This window comes from Sceloporus undulatus, chromosome 1 (assembly GCF_019175285.1).
Source record: "Sceloporus undulatus isolate JIND9_A2432 ecotype Alabama chromosome 1, SceUnd_v1.1, whole genome shotgun sequence".
Taxonomy (NCBI): domain Eukaryota; kingdom Metazoa; phylum Chordata; class Lepidosauria; order Squamata; family Phrynosomatidae; genus Sceloporus; species Sceloporus undulatus.
In genome coordinates this window covers 49,697,251-49,717,033 of record NC_056522.1, presented here as the reverse complement: position 1 = coordinate 49,717,033, position 19,783 = coordinate 49,697,251, and the positions used below count along the sequence as shown (strand labels likewise).

Sequence of the window (19,783 nt, the reverse complement as noted above, 5' to 3'; positions counted from 1 at the left end):
TATCTGGTTCATTTCCAGAGCAATGCAACTTTGCTTCCTCGCACAGGAAACCAGAGAGGTATTTCGTTTCAAAGGAAGACAAAACTCAGCATTCTGAGAATACATTGCCACATTATGCACCACAGAGCTTAAATGAATGAATGAATGAATTTTTGTGATCATGATCACAGAGAGTTCCGCATTCACACACACATACACAGCCCATCAAGGTTATCTGCTCAGTTATAGCGATGAGTCTAGTCAAGGCTGCAAACTTTATAGCTAGCTTGTTGTTGAGACCCCATAAGTTTCCTCTCTGTGATCTGATAAGAAAAAATATTTTCATTTGTAAAAATTATATAAAATGGTGGGTAAAGCAGCCATACAGAATCCCCAGAGGAAGCAACCGAATGTATTAACACTATTATTGTTGTTCCATGCCTTTCAAGTAGTTTGGGACTTATGGTGACCCTATGGCCCTATCACAGAGTTTTCTTGGCATGATTTGTTCAGAGAGGGGTTGCTTTTGCTTTCCTCTGAGGCTGAGAGAATGTTACCTGTCCAAGGTCACCAAGTGGGTTTTCATGGCTCAGTGAGGATTTAAACCTTGATCTCCAGAGTCATAGTCCAATGACTATGTTATTAAATGATACATCTTTTAATATTAAATGACCTATCTTTACACTTACACTTTAACACTTGCAGGAGTCTTCCCAAAGTGCTGCTCTATATGAAACAGACAACAAGAAACAGAGGTAAACTGGAAGGAGCATACTGACATGGGCAGCATAAGAGGCAGGGTCCTAGCTGGAACACACTAGCTCAGCAATAAAATGTTCCAAACGTTTTATATGGGTGCAAGTAGACCAATATGTTACAGTTATTGGGACAATAAAGAAGCAGTAGTACTGACATTAGGCAATTTCTAGTAGCACAGTTAAGCCATATCACTTGGTTCCAAAACACACTGCAGAAATCATCCAGTTTGAGACTACTTTAGCTGCCCTGGCTCAATGCTAGGGAATTCTGGGAACTGTAGTTTTGTGAGTCATTTAGCCTTCTCTGTCAGAGGGCTCAGGTGCCACAATAAACTACAATTCCCAAGATTCCCTAGCACTGAGCCAGGGCTGTTAAAGTGGTCTCAAACTGGATTATTTCTGCAGTGCTTTAGACCTTGGTTGCAGTAAAAATAAAGTTATGGTACTCAAAAAACTAATGAAATGCTTATACCACAGGCCTTTATGGAATGGAGCCTACTTCAACACATACATGAAGTGTTATCCTGCAGAAATAGCTATGAACACAAGGACTGAGTTGCTGCTTTTCTCCATTCTTCATCTCCCAGTAGGAAATGACTTTTCCCACCAACCCCACTATGAAGCAACAGGAATCAGGAGTCATATTAACCAGTTCTGCTCACATCATTCAGAACACAGGAAATGATTTGGAAATCTGTACACACACAGTTACTGCTAAAGGTACAGCCATAGATTTAGTCTCTAATGAAGTCTTTCTCTCTCAAAGAATCTTGAATACCATCATTACCTTTACAAACACTTCCGCTTGCCACATAGGCTGTTTGTACAGCGAGGAGGTGTTTTAGGTTACAATAGTCTTCCTGCCATGTAGGAACAACAGTCAAAGCACCCCCCAACAGATGGCCATTCTGCCTGTTTAAAGACCTCCAAAGAAGTAGACAGTCAAACAGCTGTTAGTGTTAAGAAGTTCCTCCTATTTATTTATTTATGGTATTTATACCCTGCCCTTCAGCCCTAATGGCTATCAGAGCGGCTTACAATTATTATTTTTAATTAGACGGTACCCTACCCTCAGGCTTACAATCTAAAAGACATGACACAAAAAGAGAAGGGAATGGTGGTGGGAAAGGGGATGAGGTCCAGTGGTTCTTCTCTCCCTCTGAGGCCTGGACCAAGGCAGATAGACTGGAGGGAGGGCTCTTCTTCTTCAGGCTACCCCTGATGGAGCTAGGCCTGCCTGGTCACTCCCTCGTAGGCCAGAGGATGACAGTTATGGAGGGAGGAGTCTCTTCCTTCAGGCTAGCCCTGGTGGAGCTGGACCTGCCTGGTCACTCCCTTGCAGACTGGAAGATGACAGTTATGGAGGGAGGAGAAATAGGGTCAGCATAAATCAGAAATGACTTAAAGGCTCACAACAACAAGAAGAAGATTATACAGGTGTGGGGGAGAATGTGTCCGAGTGGCAAAGTGCAACTGATCTGGGGAAATGACAGGGATACTTTTTCTGAACCACCCATTTTTTATCTGGAACAAAACAACACAAACCAAAACAACACATTAAACGGGAGATGGACGGCATCTGGAACTTGGGAATATTGTTTATCCTCTGTCAGGTGATAATGGGGCTCGACAGACAGGCAGCTCTGCACTGCCCATCTTTGCCCCGAGTCAGTGCTGCAGCAGCCTCATGCTGCAGCACCAACATGTTGCCAAAAAGAAGCTGCCTGAAGTAGCTTCTTTTTTGCAGCACCGCAAAGAGGAAAGGGAGCCGCCATGATGCCACTTCCTGCCAGCGGCATCTGGATGCTGCGCAGTTCTTGCATCATCATGGTGGTCCCCGCATGGATGGGAGGATGCCATGATGGTGCCACTGCTGTATGCTAGGGTTTGGGAGCATGTGGTTGCTGCGCACTCCCAAATCCTAATTTTGGCCCAATGATAGTGCTTTCTGCCCATCTGTACCAGGCCAATGTTATAAACTGCCTATCTTGTTAGTTTCATTCTGTGAGAATTCTGTCACAAAACATGACTCTGGAGCACAAAAGCATCCTGTTCAATTGGAGGTGGGTTAAATGCTCAATTGGAGGTGGGTTAAATGTTTTTGTATTCTTTAAGCACCAAGCAATACCAGTGAAGAAGAATGCTTGGCTTCCTCTTTAACACGCTGAGAGCTTAGTGCTTATCAAGCAAAGTATTTTCATTCGAAAGCAGAACGTTCATATTACAAAAAATTCTATCATAAAGCATGTTTCTTGCAAGGATGTCTCCAAGTACATGCCAAAGACATCAATTTATCATGGAAGATGTTAGAGTAACATCTGTGACTTTTCTACCCATAGCTCAGCTGAGAAAAAGCATGCTCAGTGGCCATGCACATTGACAGACAGAAATCCGTACACACACATCCTTAAGCTGAAGTTGAGACTAAGAACACAGCAGGAGGGGCACATTTTAAAGAGCTTCCATTCACCAGCCGCCTGCTGTGGCATTATGGATGGTACGCGTTCTGGTAGGCCTCAGAGTGGGAGGGTAACATAGCAACCTTTATTCAGAGCTAAAGGGGCAGAATTAATCAGTCAGATTTGTCCCTCTTCTGCGCAGAGACACTGCTTGCCAGTACCAAGAGAGACAGAAAGTGGACAAAGAGCCTGGCACTGCCCTCCATTTAGAAATGCCAACCAATCAGGATTGGTGAATAAGGCAGCAGCTGAAACCTTTTTGTTTGCTGCAGGTGGGTGACATAGCTAATAGGCTTGGGAGGGGAAGAAAAATCAACGTAAGTAATCAAAATTCCTATGTAATGTCAGAGTAAGGCTCAGAGTCTCTCACGGCGTGCCAATAATAGAAAACTCAAAGCCTCACAGCAGGAAACCTAGTTTGACAGAATGTGAAAAAACATGGGCATGGTGAAAAAGTTGTGGCATGGGAAAACCAAAAGACTAAAGGTTTTTACAGGCAGTTGCCCTGTGGTGATAGTTGCTTATCGGCGTTCTGCAGTTTGCATTTTGTTTTCTGCTCAACCCTGATTATCACTTCAACACAAAACTGTACATCAGGGATATCAGGTGCCCAGAATTTTAAGATGTTAACCTTTGTTTAACATAATTCCACAGACAGTAGTTTTCAAACTGTATTAAGCAAAGAACAGATTATTGGAGGAAAAGAAAAATGGATAAGAGCAGAACATATGCAACCAACAATGTTGCTTCTCTTTCCTTAGGAACCTTTGAGGTTCACTGTAGGGTGGGTTAGAGTCAATTTTGCATGTGAAGATGTCCAAGGTCAAATTCTGGTTAGAGAAGAAACCAAATGATGTTTGGTTGCTTATACATATTATAGTGAGGGTGAACTTTTTAGAGACCCAGTGCCCAAACTCAAAGGTGTTCCTGCACTGGGTGTTAACCAGTGCCGGGGGGGTGGGACGTCTTGAGGGGTGGGACTTCTGGAGATGGGACTTCCACCTTCTGGGGACTGAACTTCCTCATCCTGGGGGTGGGATTTCTGGTGGCAGGACTTCCCCAGGGACAGCTGAAGTCCTGGGAAAATGTGGGGGGGGGGGGAGAAGGAACAGGCATGCACTGTTCCTACTCTTCCCCACCTTCCCAGGCCTTTAAGCTGTCTCCAGAGGGGCCGCTAAAGACACAAGAGGGTGGAGGAAGAGAATAAATGCATGCAAGCCTGTTCCTACTCTTCTCCTGCGCTTCCGTGTCTCCACACTCCCTCAAAAATTGCTTCATGTGTCAGAGAGGGCACGCGTGGCATAGGTTCGCCACCACAGACCTATTACAGATCTTCCAACATTTCACAGATGAAAATCAAGACACATATACATAGTTCCAGGGGGTGTTTCTTAAGAAAAGCCCCTCAACTTGCTCAAGGCCTCTCCCTTCCCCTCCTATTTACATGATGTGTTTATTTGTTTTGCTTACTTCAAGAAGCAATTTGAAGTCACACACTACAGGCTACCCTGTTTCAAAGCTGAGACTGCAGCAGTTTGATTTTGCCCAAGCCAACTGGGAAGGGCAAGACTCTACCATCTCCTTTCCCCTGAAGCACTAAGTACTTTTATATTTTGAATGTCATTTGCAACTCTTGAAATAAGCCTAAAAGTAAGTAAGCCTTACTCCCCAGGAAACAATGGGGAGGAAGAGAGAGAAGCTGGGACATTTTAAAAGCAGCAGAGAAAATGGAACAGTAGAGGATTAACTGGTACTGTCCCTGCCAAACTAACAGTTAGAGGTATGTTATCACAGAGGGAACAGCAAATGAGAATTCATGAAAGGGTTAGTAAAAGGGCAGGGCAAGCCCTAGCATTCGGAAGAATGATGTTGTTGTCTCAGGAAGTAGATTTGGGTGTCATGAAAGGGAAGCGAGTTAATAGCTATTTTTTTATTAATTATTGCATTTTTTCTTTTCTTTTTTTTTTTAAAAAAAACAACAGATGGGATAACAGTTGAGGATCAGTGCTTCTTGAAAAGATTTTTTGAAAGGGCCAACCTATGTCTACCTACCCTCAAGAGGACATAATAAGGAAGACAATTATTTCTATTCTTAAGATTCCAGATCCCTACTTTCTGTCAGAACTCCAGAGCAGTGCTTTTAAGCATTGTGATGTAGGGGAACTGGCATTTTATTTCCAGTGTGCCAGGAACCAGTAAAATAATTTTAGGCATGGGTAGCCATTGTTTATTCTTTTCTTGAAACTCTCCAGGAACTGCAGCTGATGCCTCATAGAGTGGCATAGCTCTAGGATACAGAACCAACCATGTAGAACAACAAAATGAGGGTGGGGTGTGTCTTGAAAAAGATTTGAAGGGGAAAGAAGTGGCGCCATATAAAGGCAGCGACTGTATGAGGAGTTCCAGATCTAGGGAGGGCAGAGAAGGAAAATAAGTGACTTCATTTGTATAGTGCAAAACGCTACAACCAATTAATCATCATGCTACATATAACTAAAATTCTTTTCTTTGCATAGTGTACATTTTAATATTTAAAACATATTATTGGTCCAAGGAATTTCATACTCTTTTGTGTGCACATTAACATCATTTACTCTTTGTTTGAACAAAGGATCTCAGTTCATTTAACCAAACCTCTTTTGAATGCCATTCTTTTGCTCCCATTTACTTAGAAGCAACTTGTTAACATCTATAAACTATGGCCAAGATCCTATAGTGAGGTTGTGTTGAGTACATCTTCACCTGTGGAATTATACACTGATTGTGCTATGCAACCTTGCACAACTGAATGTACATCTGAATGTGTAACCAAATGTGCATCAGGTGAGTACACCTGTGAGCCACATGCTCATGCACAATGGCACTGTATACACAACTCTACTTTTGCAACTTTAAACTGAATGCAGACAATTGGCACTAAACAAAAATGTTCAACACTTTCACACAGGAATTTAGGCTTATGACACCAACATCTAGTATGTACTACTGCTGAACAAAGCTTACTATTTTATCTTGCTTCAGCTTTTTTTAAAAAAACTAAACTAAAAAAGACATTTTCTTTTCTAATATTAATTCTTTTCTGTTCTGTGAAGAAATTAGAAATATTGATACAGCAAGAAAACTTGGGGTTAATTTATGTCATGCTTCAATGTATAGGAGTTAATCCTGGAGAGTATCCAGAAATTTGCTCTTTTTTTTCCCCTCTTTCTTTCTTTTTTTTTTTTTTTTTTTTTTTTTTTTTGGACTACAGCTGCATTATAGAAGAGATATTACTGTCTCTTGCACACAGGAAGGCATATTTTAAAGATATTCTTCAGAAACTGCCATCTGCAGTCTTTATAAGTATTGAAAATATTTCCAAAAATTAAAGAGTGCTCATCAATTAAATCAAGAGAATATTTTTAATTGATCAAGTTAAAGGGGGGGGGGGGGCTCAGTAATCTAGAAAAAAAATGGCAGTGTTGCAGTCCTACCTTGCAACATTTACGTGTTCCCAAGTAAATGCAGGAGGAATGGGAGAGAAAAAGAAGATTTCTGTATTTCAGGTTTTGAACATTTTTTAAAAAACAAAGGATAGGAAGAAGAAAATGTTCATTCACAAACAGGAAGGGAGGGAATAAAAAATGAACTTTCAGAACTAGGGAGGGCCGGGCAAGATGTAAGTCAAAGAAAATATGTCAGAAAGGTTGTTACCTCAAAACAACTTTACAAACTAACGAGAGAACAGCTTAAATAGACAAATTTGTTTCCGCCTGCTAGTAAACCCTCAGACTAGCCCTGTTTCCAGTTACAACTGGAAGACCAAGCCTTGTTTCTACAGAAGAGTCTGTGGGATTTAAGTAGGGAAAGCCAGCCAGACGCTGAAACAGCTATTTGCACATTTCAGTCCCACATTTGAGACTTAACAACTGCCAATTTCCATAGAGAATTGTTGTCAAGAAACTAAGTTGTGTCCAAATGATCCCTTCATCCAGCGGGATGTACCTCCTTCACATTAGCACTAGACTGTAGTATGCACGGCTACCACTATTCTGTTTCTGGGAGTGAGATAAAACTTAGGTCTTTCCTACACATTCATCCTCACAAACACTTCATGAAGAGCTGAATGTTCACTTGGGGCAATGGGTTATATCCCCTGGGCCACCATTTTACACTTTGCCCTGGGCCACCCCTAAATAACTATTGTACTCTATAAAGGTATAGCTGTGTTAGTCTGGAAAATCAGTATGCAAAAAAAAATCCTGCAGCACCTTTGAGACTAAGAAGATTATCGCACTGCGTTCTGAGAACGTTCCATATCATTACGTGATGAAAACGTTCCTGGAACGGATATTACCGCATTAGAAATCAAAACGGGATCAGAACGGGATCAGAACGGCAGTTTACCGCACTGCGATTCCTTTTTCTTGAAACCGTTCTCAGAACGGTTTGCTGTATTAAGTTTTGTGGGCTGTCTTCTGATGACGTCGCCACTCAGTGGTTGGACGGCTCGGGAGAGGCACTGCCCCCAGGAAAGAGGGAAAAGGGAGGCTTGGGCCATGGAGCTCGCCTCTCCTGAGTCCCTCGGCTTACTGAAATCCCTCACCTCCCTTCCCCATAGGAATCAATCCAAAAACGGAGTTTAAAATCTCTCCCAGATGCAGACCCAAAGGGCTCTCCTCTGCTCCTTTTAAACTCAGTTTTTGGATTGATTTCTATGGGGAAGGGAGGTGGGGGATTTCAGTAAGCCTAGGGACTCTGGCCGGGAGAGTGCTTCTCAGCCTCACTGAGAAGTGGGAGTCCCGAGGATTCTCTTGGGAGGGAAGGAAGGCAAGCCCCTATAAAACGTTGGGGCTTCATATGCTGGCATATGTTTGAAGAAAATAGGATAAAACCTATGTAACTTGATGGGCCAAGGGCAGAGTCCCCTCCTTGGCAGCCTGGGCTTTAAGGGAGCTCCACGGAGGTCCCTTCAAGCGGAGGGAAAGGGAGGGGACTGGACCAAGGGCAGAGCCCCGACAGCCATTGCAGCTCTTTAAACCGGTTAGAAAAGAAGAGTCCTCTGCTGTCATCCCATTTCCCCTTTTTGGCAGCTTGACACCCTTTTGCTCCTGTGTGTGTGCATGTAATGTGTGCCTTTAGGTTGTGAGCTTCCCTCCCCGCTTTAACTCTTGTCTGGCTCTTTGCTATGGAATTCTGGGAGTTTTTTGCTTGCTTTTCTGTGGTGCTCCAAACAGAGGAGCTTTTGTGGGTTCCCTCTTTGAGGGAAGGAGGAGAAGGTCATGGGCATCCCTGCCATCCCTGCCTCCTTCAGGCTGCAAGCACAGGAGCCCCGCTGGACATGACACCAGAGGCCCCCCGCAGAAGCAGCCAGACCCTCTCCCTCTTGCTCTCTGCCCTGGTCCCCTCTTCCTTGAGGGAAGGAGGAGCTCCATGGAGGTCCCTTCAAGCCGAAGGAAAGCAAGTTGCCAGGGAGGGGACTGGGCCAAGGGCAGAGCCCCGGCAGCCATAGCAGCTCTTTAAACCGGTTAGAAAAGAAGAGTCCTCTGCTGTCATCCCATTTCCCCTTTTTGGCAGCTTGACACCCTTTTGCTCCTGTGTGTGTGCATGTAATGTGTGCCTTCAGGTTGTGAGCTTCCCTCCCCGCTTTAACTCTTGTCTGGCTCTTTGCTATGGAATTCTGGGAGTTTTTTGCTTGCTTTTGTGTGGTGCTCCAAACAGAAGAGCTTTTGTGGGTTCCCTCCTGGAGGGAAGGAGGAGAAGGTCCTGGGCATCCCTGCCTCCTGCATTGTGACAGCACAGGAGCCCCACTGGACATGACACTAGAGACCCCCGGAGAAGCAGCCAGACCCTCTCCCTCTTGCTCTCTGCTCTGGTCTCTTCTTTCCCTCTCTTTCCCTGCTTTCCTCTTCTCTTCCTTGTCCCACCTTTCCTCCCTTTTTCCTTCCTTCCCTCCCTCCTTCTTTCCCCCCTCACACACACACACCTTCCCTCACTGCAGTCGCTCGCCTGCCTGCCTCCCTCCCTGCCTGTCATTCTTTCAGCCAATCAGAAGACAGAGGAATGAGGGAACGGATTTGAGAACGGATAAGAATACCGCACACACTTCTCTTGGAACGTTTTCATCACGTTTCAGCTCTCTGGGAACACATTCAGAACACATTCAAATCCGTTCCCTCCTGGAACACATTTGGAACACATTTAAGCGTTCTGAGAACCCGATTGGAACACATACGTGCGGTATTCTCAAATGCGTTCCGTTCTCATCACGTGATCAGAACGTTCTCAGAACGCAGTGCAATAATCTCCAATGTGAAAGACAGATGTTGGTAGCATGTGCTTTCGTAGACTTCAGTCTACTTCCTAAGATGCATCGGAGGAGGTAGGCTGATATCTATGAAAGCTCATGTTACCAACTTCTTTCCTTAGTCTCAAAGGTTTTACAAGACCCCTTTGCATACTGTACTCTTAGCTCTGCTTATTCCTAGCTTCGGGCTGAAGAAGACGAGTAGGAGGAAGGGGAATGGTAAAACTTTCCCTTGCCGGAAGGCACTGGGGCTGGAAATATTTGCTGCCCTATTAATGTGATTTATAATACCAGACTGTCTAGTTAAGGGTGTTTTTGTTTTGTTATTTGATAGCCTTACTTGCCACTTTTTGTTTTATTGCCGCTTTTCCTTGACTGCTGATGTACATATTTTTAATTGCCAAGATATTGTTTAACTTCTGTCTTGGGCTGTCTGAAGAAAGGCTGCTTATAAATGTTTCAATATGCAATGGAAGTAGATGCCATAAACCTGAAACTGTGCTACCCTGAAGCTAACTTGTTCTACTTTCCATAAAGTACATTGCTGCTCCTCTGCGTGGTCAATCTCTACTCCTCCACACCAGAGCTTGGAGAAATTACTGTTTTGAACCAGAACTCCATGAACAGTTAGCACAGCCAGTGGTTCAATTTTTGAAACGCTTCTAACATTTTGGTGTCCTGTCCATCATGGATTTGGAATAATCTTCCAAGAGAACCTCTTTAACAGCACACATTCTAAACATGCTGATATTCGGGTTACTGACTTACTTTTCTGGCTCATCCTAGAAAGTTTGGCATCCCAGTGTTTTTCTTTCTACTACCTTTAGAACAGTCAAAGAAACCCCCACATGTTACACAAACCACTGCTCAGCCTCCCCTTTGTACTACTGCAATGTTGCTAGGGATGGTTCCATCTGAAAAGGTCAAGTAAACACACCAACGTCCTCATTAAGGGGAAAAACAGCACAAACGTATTGACAAAGTTGTCAGGTGGCCACTGGCAACTGTACAAAGGGATAACCAGACAATGTTCAATCTTCTCTGAAAAGCTCTTCAAAGAGAGGCATTATGCTCAGTTACACAAAACCAGGCCTAGTAGGAAATTAGCTGGATCTAGATTCTTACTGATGCCAAGTTAAGATAACCCAATCCTTTCTTCTCCTCCCCTTCTACTTCTCTATTTTTGGCACAGTGCTTATATTAATAAATGCTTCACTGCTATGACCAGACATCAAGCATCAAGAGAAAGGAAGGCAGGTTTTTTTTAGTGTTTCATCTACAAAATGTGCTGACAAATGTTTCTATTGAAGAATCTCAATGTTAAATGTAAGGAAGTTATGAACTGCCCAGGTTATTAATAATGCATTGATCAGGTTGCATGGAAAAACATCAGGACTGTGACCCATGCACTTTCATTTCCTGATTTGGAAGAGGGGTGTTGATCTTATAAGTTGCCTCTACATTTTTGCTTGAACTGACTTTCAACTATCACAGCCACAAAGGTGGCCTAACTTTTTCCCCCACACATTTCCTAACATTTCAAAGCAACAAAATGTTTTATGGCCAAAATGGCTACCACTGCAAATGACTTTGGCAACAGTCTCTGCACCTGGCCATTTTGTCAGATGTGAAGCAGAAGCTCATGACATATCCACGCTGGAAGAAAATATAACCAGAACCTCATTCTGTTGCTTACAGTTCCACGGTTTCCCCTCCAAAGGCCTCCAACTTGTTTGATTAAAGCTTCAAAGCTACCTTCACCTTTGTAGCAAGTTCTTTTTTTATATATATATATAATTTTTATTATTATAATAAACATACAAAACAAAAAGCAAATCACATATTCCAAAATAAGACAAGACAAACAGAACAATACTTTCTCATACAAAATACAGAAACATAAAACACAATTGTATCTTGTTTTCATTTATCTTCTAACAAAAGGCTTCCTCAAAGTTTTGTATTTAAATCATCTCTTTAACATACATCATAAATTTTCTACATATTAAATCTTATTTCTTCTTAGTTCAAATTATAAGTTCTTTTCCTATAAATCATAAACTCTTTCATTTCTTTTTAATCCAAGTCCCATTCTTTAATTTTTTTTAAACATTCCCATTCTTTCTCTCTTTCTTCCATTTTCAGGTCACTCATACGTGCTGTAAGTATATCCATTTTCATTGCCTCTGTTAAATTTTCTAGCCATTCCTCTATAGCGGGGGTCATTCGTGATCTCCAGTATCTGGCAAAAGTAATTCTTGCTATTGTAATCATATATAATATTAATCGTCTAAATTTTTTTTCCAGTTTTTTCTCTAGTATACCCATCATGTTTAAAAGAAACCAGGGGGGCTTTCTAAACGGCCTTTTGGGACGTCCTCCGGACGTCCCATTTTAAAAAAGGGGCGTCTCTTATAGACGCCCCTGTGCCTATTACGGACTCTGTCCGTACAAGATGGCGCCGGCCTTTCTACATGGCCGGCGCCATCTTTACGCATCGGACGCACAGCGTCCAGACGCGTCGCCAAAAGAAGCTCCATTTTGGAGCTTCTTTTTTCGGTCCGCGCGGGAGTCGGGCCGTTTGAAGGCTCCGGCTCCCCCGCGGACCTTCTGGCGGCGGCGCCAGACCGCTGCAAAGCGGCGGTCTGTACCCCGCCAACAAAGGGTTTAGTGGTATTACAATTTCTAATATTCTTGACATAAGCTTCTGTATTTTTTCCCAATAATTTTTGGTCTCTTCACATTCCCACCATAAATGGTAAAATGTACCTCTTTTTTTCCCCACATTTCCAGCACATACCACTCCCAACTTACACATTTTATTTAATCTATTTGGAGATAAATACCATCGGTGTTGGATTTTGATATAATTTTCTTTATAGTTCAGACAGAGGGTGAAGGAATGTGAATCTCGCCATGATTTTTCCCATAAGTCCATTTCAATTGTTTCTCCTATATCCTGTGACCACTTTATCATACTTTGTTTTACTGTTTCAGATTCCAGATCTCTTTGTTTTAATATTCTATAATATTTTGATATATGACCTTTTTTTCCATCAAATATAATGTTATCAATTTCATTCTTTTCAGTTGTTAATTCATGTTCTTTTTTATCAATTCTAAATTTTTCCATTAGTTGTCTTTGTAATAGCCAATTCTTATTAGTCAACTTTTCTATTTCATCATTGGATTTCATTACTAGTTTTCCTTTTTCGTCTTTTAATAAATCTTTATATGTTAACCAACATTGGGTTTTTTGTTTAGTTCTTTTATCGAATGCCTCTTGGGCTGAGATCCATAATGGCCATTGATTATAAAACATTTTTTTTTATTTTTAACCAAATCCTAAATAATGAATTTCTTATAAAATGATGGAAAAAATCAGAATTCGCATTAAGTTTTTCGTACCATAAGAAAGCGTGATACCCAAATCTCATTTTCGTACTCTCTAGTTCTAACAATTCCTCATTTCTCAAAAAGACCCATTCTTCTAACCATTGGAGGCATGCTGCATAGTAATACAGTTTCAAGTTTGGTAAATTACAACCTCCTTTCCTTTTATCTTCTGTTAACAACTTCCACCCAATCCTTGCTTTCTTTCCCTGCCAAACAAAATTGGTAAGGATTTTTTGCCACTTTTCAAAATATTTTTCTTTACACAGGATGGGTAGATTTTGGAATAAGAAAATAAATCTTGGCAACACATTCATCTTCAGAATTTCGATTCTTCCCAACAAAGAAAGATTCATTTTTGACCATTTCAACATATCTCTCTTGATCTCATTCCATACTTTTTCATAGTTGTTATAGTAAAGATCTATATTCCTTTTTGTAAGATATATACCCAAATATTTAGCTTTTTTAACCATTTTAAATCCTGAGATATTACTTAGTTCTTTCTCTTCCGATTCTGATATATTCTTAGTTATAATTGCTGTTTTATTTACATTGATCTTAAAACCTGCCAATTCACCATAATTGTTTATCTTCTTTATTAGTTGTAATATTGATTTTTTGGGGGGTCTTCTAAAAATATTATCAGGTCGTCGGCGAATGCTTTAAGTTTAACATTAAATTTGCCTATTCTAGCTCCTTCTATATCGCAGTCATCTCTTATACTGTTATTTAATATTTCCAGTGTCAAAATAAATAGCAGAGGTGACAAGGGACACCTCTGCCTAGTCCCTCTCATGATTGGTATATATTCTGTTGTATCATTATTAATTAATATTCGTGCTTTTTGTTTTCCATAGATTGCTTTTATCCATTTCAAAAACATATCTCCAAATTCCATTTTTTTCAATGTCTCTATCATAAAATACCAGTCCACCCGATCAAATGCCTTTTCTGCATCAACCATTATCATTGCAAACTTCTTTTCATTATTATGCTCATAATATTCTATTAAATTTAAGACCGTTCTTATATTATCTTTTATTTGTCTTCCTGGTATGAAACCATTTTGATCTTCTTTTACCAATACATTAACACATTTCTTTAATCTAGCCGATAAAATTGATGTAAAGATTGTATAGTCTGTATTAGTTAAAGATATAGGTCTTAAAGATAAAGGCCTCCTACTTGTTTGATTAAAGCTTCAAAGCTACCTTCACCTTTGTGGCAAGTTCATATTACTTCCAACAGAGGAAACAATGGTCATGACAGCTGGCTGTAACAAAATCAAAGCCACCGGAATTATATGTTACATGCCTGATTACCATTTGGAAGCATCTACAGATTTGGGTAAGAGTAAGATGGCTATTTATTGTACTTTTTACTAGTATAGTTCTGAATTAACACTACTTTTAAGAGAAACTTCATGAAGAAGACTTCCTTGAAGGCAGAGTGGAAGTACTGTACAAGCAAGACTGGGCAGGCCAAGCTAGTAATAAAACCAATCAAATTAAAAGGCAGTCAGGAAGATGTAGGACATCAGTCTTCTAAAACTTTCAGTCTCTAAAATCTTCATAGCTAACAAAGTAGAATTTCTGGGAGTGCACTTTCCCACATGACAGCTCTGTTTCCACAGAACTCCATTAAAGCCATCTTAGGGAACTGCCTTGTACAGATTCTGACCCCTCTCCATTTAGCTCAGAATTCCATACACTAACTAGCAGAAGAGTAAGGACTGAAGATTAGTGCTAGAATTAATAAAGCTGCCAGGTTAAATCACTGGTTTCTCCAGGTAGATCCAATAAACCCATCTGTCTAAAACTCCTGAAAGCTGCTAACAGTGTTTGTATGAATATGTTTGATTCAACATGAGGCAGTAACCAATAGTGAGGGATGCAAAGAATATTTTAAAATATTAAGAAAATGGTTCCAAAAGGTGTCAGGTAACCCTGACATGAAGAATCCTGAACAGTTAAGAATCTCCTGCAAGAAAACTGAGCAGTTTTTGAAGCTGATTTACTATTCAGGACTGAGGAGCTGTGCAGACAGTCCTGGAGGGGTGTCCTCCAGCTGCCTATTTGACAGCCCGATCAGAGCCGCAGCAACCACACACTGCAGCCCTGATCTGGCTTTTCCAGGGCATGAAAAGGAGCCACAAAATGCGGCTTCTTTTTGTACTCTGGAAAGGGCACCATAGCAGTGACACCATGGCTTTGTGGCTCTCCTTCGGCACTGTGTCATCCAGATGCAGCACGGGAGGAGCTCCATGATGCTGTGTGCTGTGCGATGCGGCAAGCAGCCTCACACTGCCCTGGGATCAGAGCCAGGGCATGCGGTTTGTAGATGCTATGCCCCAACTCTACTCCCTGAGCCAACCAGCCTTTTAGGCTGGTCTGTACAGGGACTTATTCTCTGCAAAATTTGCATATGGTGTTTTTTATATAAAAACCTCCCAGAATGATCTGTGCAGGAAACAGCATTTTTCGCAAAGAAAATAGTATTTCTGAACAGAAAATACTGTTTTGCACAGAATCTAATTTTGCACAGAATAATCCTAAACTACAAACAACTCCTGAACTAATGTTTTTAAAGATTTGCTCACAGCATGAAATAAAATATTAAAATTACTTTTTGCTTCCTTCAAGAACTAAGTTAGTAAAGAATTACATTCCTACCTATCTTCCAGCTCTGCAGAGTTTCAGATAGCATCCCTCCCCTCCCCTGTCTTAGGTGGAAATATTGGGGTTTGAACCTGGACATGATGAGCCTTGGAAGGGGTGATGGTTTTACTTGTGCTTAAAAGACTTTGTAGCCTTTATATCTAATGCAAATCAGATGCTAGCCCTGGGATCTGACATAGAGAGAATGAATGCTTGCCTTATGACATTAATACGTAGTGTGGAGGGTTCTGCATGCATACAGTGTCTTGAAATTTGCATGAACTCCGGGCACTGCAATTCCAAATAGCCAAGCAATTCAACACAGACAATATTATCTATTTAGAATGAACCAAAATTTAAAAGAACACTTGGTATAAGCCAAGACTGTTTGTGCTGGTACTACACGTGCCTACACAAGGCAAATTGCCTCTGGACAAATTGCTTTGCTAGTAAAGGCCAAGGATAAGAATCATGGGTGTATCATAGATCACAATTAATGAAAAGGGGAACAAGAGTCCCGTAAGTAGGATAAACAAAAGGAAAATGTAGGCTTTCTACTGACTGATTCAAGAAAGGCAAGCAATAACATTCCCAACCTTTTTTGGGGGGATGTAATTCATCATCCCCATTCCCTAATATTTTCCCTATGTATATCTGAAAAGCAATGATACAAGATTCCCATCTCCCCACCCACCCATCCACCCACTCCAGAAGGATGCCCTTTCTTTTGCCTTTCATTCCTGAATTTTATTTTTTGTTAACAATGTCCAGAATGTACCAACGTCCAAAGACTTCTAGGAAAATGTAGATAGGATTGAAAAGTGGCATTTTATTTTCTCCCCCAGTAATCATAATTCCTACGTCAATGGAAAAATAAGCTACAAAACTCCTCTTTCTTCATCAAAGTAATAAACAAGTTTTCCAAATATCTGGGTTTTCTATATGGCCTGTATTCCAGATGTATTTACATGTAGCAAGCAAGATTTTCCCATCTCTTACACATAGCACATATGGCATGAAGTCTGCTGTAATTTGGACATATGGCTTGTTTAGAAGACAAAGACTTCTATATTTAGTCAATGTTGGTCTGTACTCAAGACACAGTGGACAAGAGCCTTTGCTCAGGAAATACACCATGGAATTTAAAGAAACAGACTGCTCTCCTAGGAGAATGAGCACAATCATAGAGTTGTCACCTAGTCCAACACTGCTGTAGGAAATTTGTCACTAGAGCATCTTTAATAGGTGATCCTGCAGTCTCAATTTACACAAAGGAAACTCCCCTACTTTCTGAGGCTAACTGTCCCTATATAATGAACAACTCGTAGTGTCAGGACCTTTCCCCTAATGTCTAACCTAAATGTCCTTTACTGCCAGATGAATATGAATATATAGGTCCGACCTTATGAAGCAATAGACTATAAATTTGCTCCAGCAGCTACATAAAAGCCCATCAAATATTTAAACCTGGTTTATATATTTGTTGTTGTTGTTGTTGTTGTGTGCCTTCAAGTCATTTCTGATTTATGCCAACCTTAAGGTGAAACTATAATGGGGTTTTCTCCGCAAGTTTCTTCAGAGGGGGCTTGCCAGTGTCATCCTTTGAGGCTGAGAGAGTGTAATTTGCCCAAGGTCACCCAGTGGGTTCTCATGGCTGGCCCTGGTCTCCAGAGTCATAATCTAGTACTCAAACCGTTATGTCACACTGGCTCTCGGTATATATATATATATATATATATATATATATATATATATATATATATATAGCCTCTTAAATACCCTTCTTTGAAACAAGCATATCCAGCTTTTTCAACTTTTCCTCATAGAACTTAGCTTAGACCCAACACTAATTCCACTGCTTTCTGCTGTTTATAGCTTTGTAGAGTTTAATGTACCAACTGGATTGTGGAAAGGTGGAAGTCTGTTAAGGAGTTCTATCAATCTACATCAGCTCTCACCAAAGATTGTATTCTGAACAGAATTCTTGCTTTTACCCTTAAGATTTCTCAAGTCTTCATTGCCCTATCTATCTGGTAATTTCACTTATTTTGTATTTATTCAATAACTTTGTTAGTTCAATATAATCCTGGTGTTTCCCTTATTACTGATTTGACTCTAATCTAGAGTTTCCCTAGCTTCACTTCTACCTTTCTGCTTTACAAGCCTAAAATTCCTGTCTCAGGAAGAATTTTCTTGCCTTTCCACCCATGATTTCACCTTCTATTAGCTCAACCTTTTAAAAACCTTCCTTGTGTAAATCTACTTTGTTCACCAAAAAGATCCTTTAAAACTCAATTATTACCATAAATTAAGACTATACTAGTTGAGTTTGCTCTTTTCTTCTTCTGCCTATCTCTTCCATCTTTCTGCTGTATATACAGGAGTTACTTGTTAAAAAAACAGAACCTGTGTAGACACACATGACCATCCAAATGGGGCTCAGTACCAGATATCCCTAGATATTCTTAGTGCAAATTCCATGTATCATCCTACCCACAGCAGAATCCCATAGCTTGGTTCTTTAACAGCACTTTTGGGGAGCAAATGGGATTTTCCACTCAAAACATGTAAAAGAAGGTCTGAGATCATGGCTTCCAAAGACTGTTTATATTTATATTTCCCATTTGTACAATGTCTTGTAATGTACCAGTAACTACTCATTTTAGCAATCTTCCCTGGCTGGGATAATGATATTAAAAAAAGAGAGAGAGGCTGAGAAATTGTGAATCAAGGGCCTTTATACAACCAGCATGTGTTGATAATGTTATTATATAGCTGTATCACTAGGTGGCACTGCACTATGTTGTATTTGGGTGGAGTCAGATGTTTCCCATGTTTGGTCTGTTTTTGGATGGAAGGCAGGTAGAATTCTTGTCTAGATGGTTTACTTATGTCGCTTCATGGGCAAGTCACACTCTCTTAGCCTGAGAGGGAAGCAAAGGCAACATCCTCTGAACAAATCTTGCCAAGAAAACCCCCCCTGAGAGGATTACCATAAGTCTGAAAATAAGGCACAATACAACAATTCTTTACTGATATGTATTACATTATCTATAGTAATTAAACCCTTTTATTATGCTTGCACTGTAAGACATAGAGGACCTAAATACCCTAAAGGCACCAGATCCCATCTGATCTTAGACACTTAGCAAGGTTAATATTTGGTTAGTACTTTGATGGAAGACTGCTAGTGAATACTAGGTACTTTAGGCTATACTTCAGAATAATTAACCAGTAAAACCATTTTTGATTATTCCGTGCCTAAGCAAGGACGTAGCCAAGGGGGCAAGTCTGGGGAGTCTGGACCCCCCCCCCTTCTGTTAGATACAATGAATGGTGCACACTGCTGCACTGCCTCACCGAAGCCCCATTAATATGGACCACCACCCCTTTCCCAAAATCCTGGCTACATCCTTGTCCTAAGAAAACACTGTGAAATTCACGGGGTCACCATAACAGGCAAATTGAAGGCGCACACTCACACAGAGAGACACACACACTATAGACAGAAACTGTTTCCTACCTCCAAATATGGATTCCAACCATGTGCCAAGCAACTGAGTACAAAATATTGAATCGGTTAAGAGTGATGCAAAACTGCATCTTTGAAAACTGTTTTGACCTTTGAGAACTCAAGGGAAAGAGAAGGATTAATACAATTATCTCAGCTATCAAGAGCTTAGTCCCAAAGTTTTGTAAGATGTTGTTTAGAACAGAATTTGAGAATTATAATGGTTAAAAATAATTTTCGTTTATCCTGTGGTTTCCCACACATTACAGAATTCTCACATATAGCTATTGCTTCTACAGAAACAGAATTTTCTCATTAACAATTATATAAATAGCCAGGAATTTTGAATAATGAGGTTTCTCTGAACAGTTTATCAAAGTAGTTTTTGGAGATATTGTCTTTCAGCTACAGAATGCACGACTATCATTTATTCATGGTTTTTTTTGGTATCACAGTTCCCCAGGACAAAAAATCCTCAAAGAAACTCATTACTCAACGTATACTCTTAAGAGAGCTGTGTAGAATAGCTCTCAATTGTTAATGCCAGTAATGACTATGAGAAACAGTGCCTCTGTGTGTGTGTGTGTGTGTGTGTGCGCGCGCGCGCACACACACACATGAGTGTGCATTGAAAAAGAAAGAGAGAGAGAAAGACCAGAGGCAACTTGCAGGTACAGTACTCTTTAACAGCTGAAACCAAACAAATATGAATATAATTTAAAGTTTATATAATTTAA

General features: G+C 40.7%; 1 protein-coding gene across 1 annotated transcript in view; it reads right to left on the bottom strand.

Annotated features, from left to right (window-relative positions):
- The window catches only part of LOC121919511, an 84,979-nt gene that overhangs the window by 4,527 nt on the left and 60,669 nt on the right, over positions 1-19,783 (bottom strand). The gene's annotated exons all lie outside the window — the stretch shown is intronic.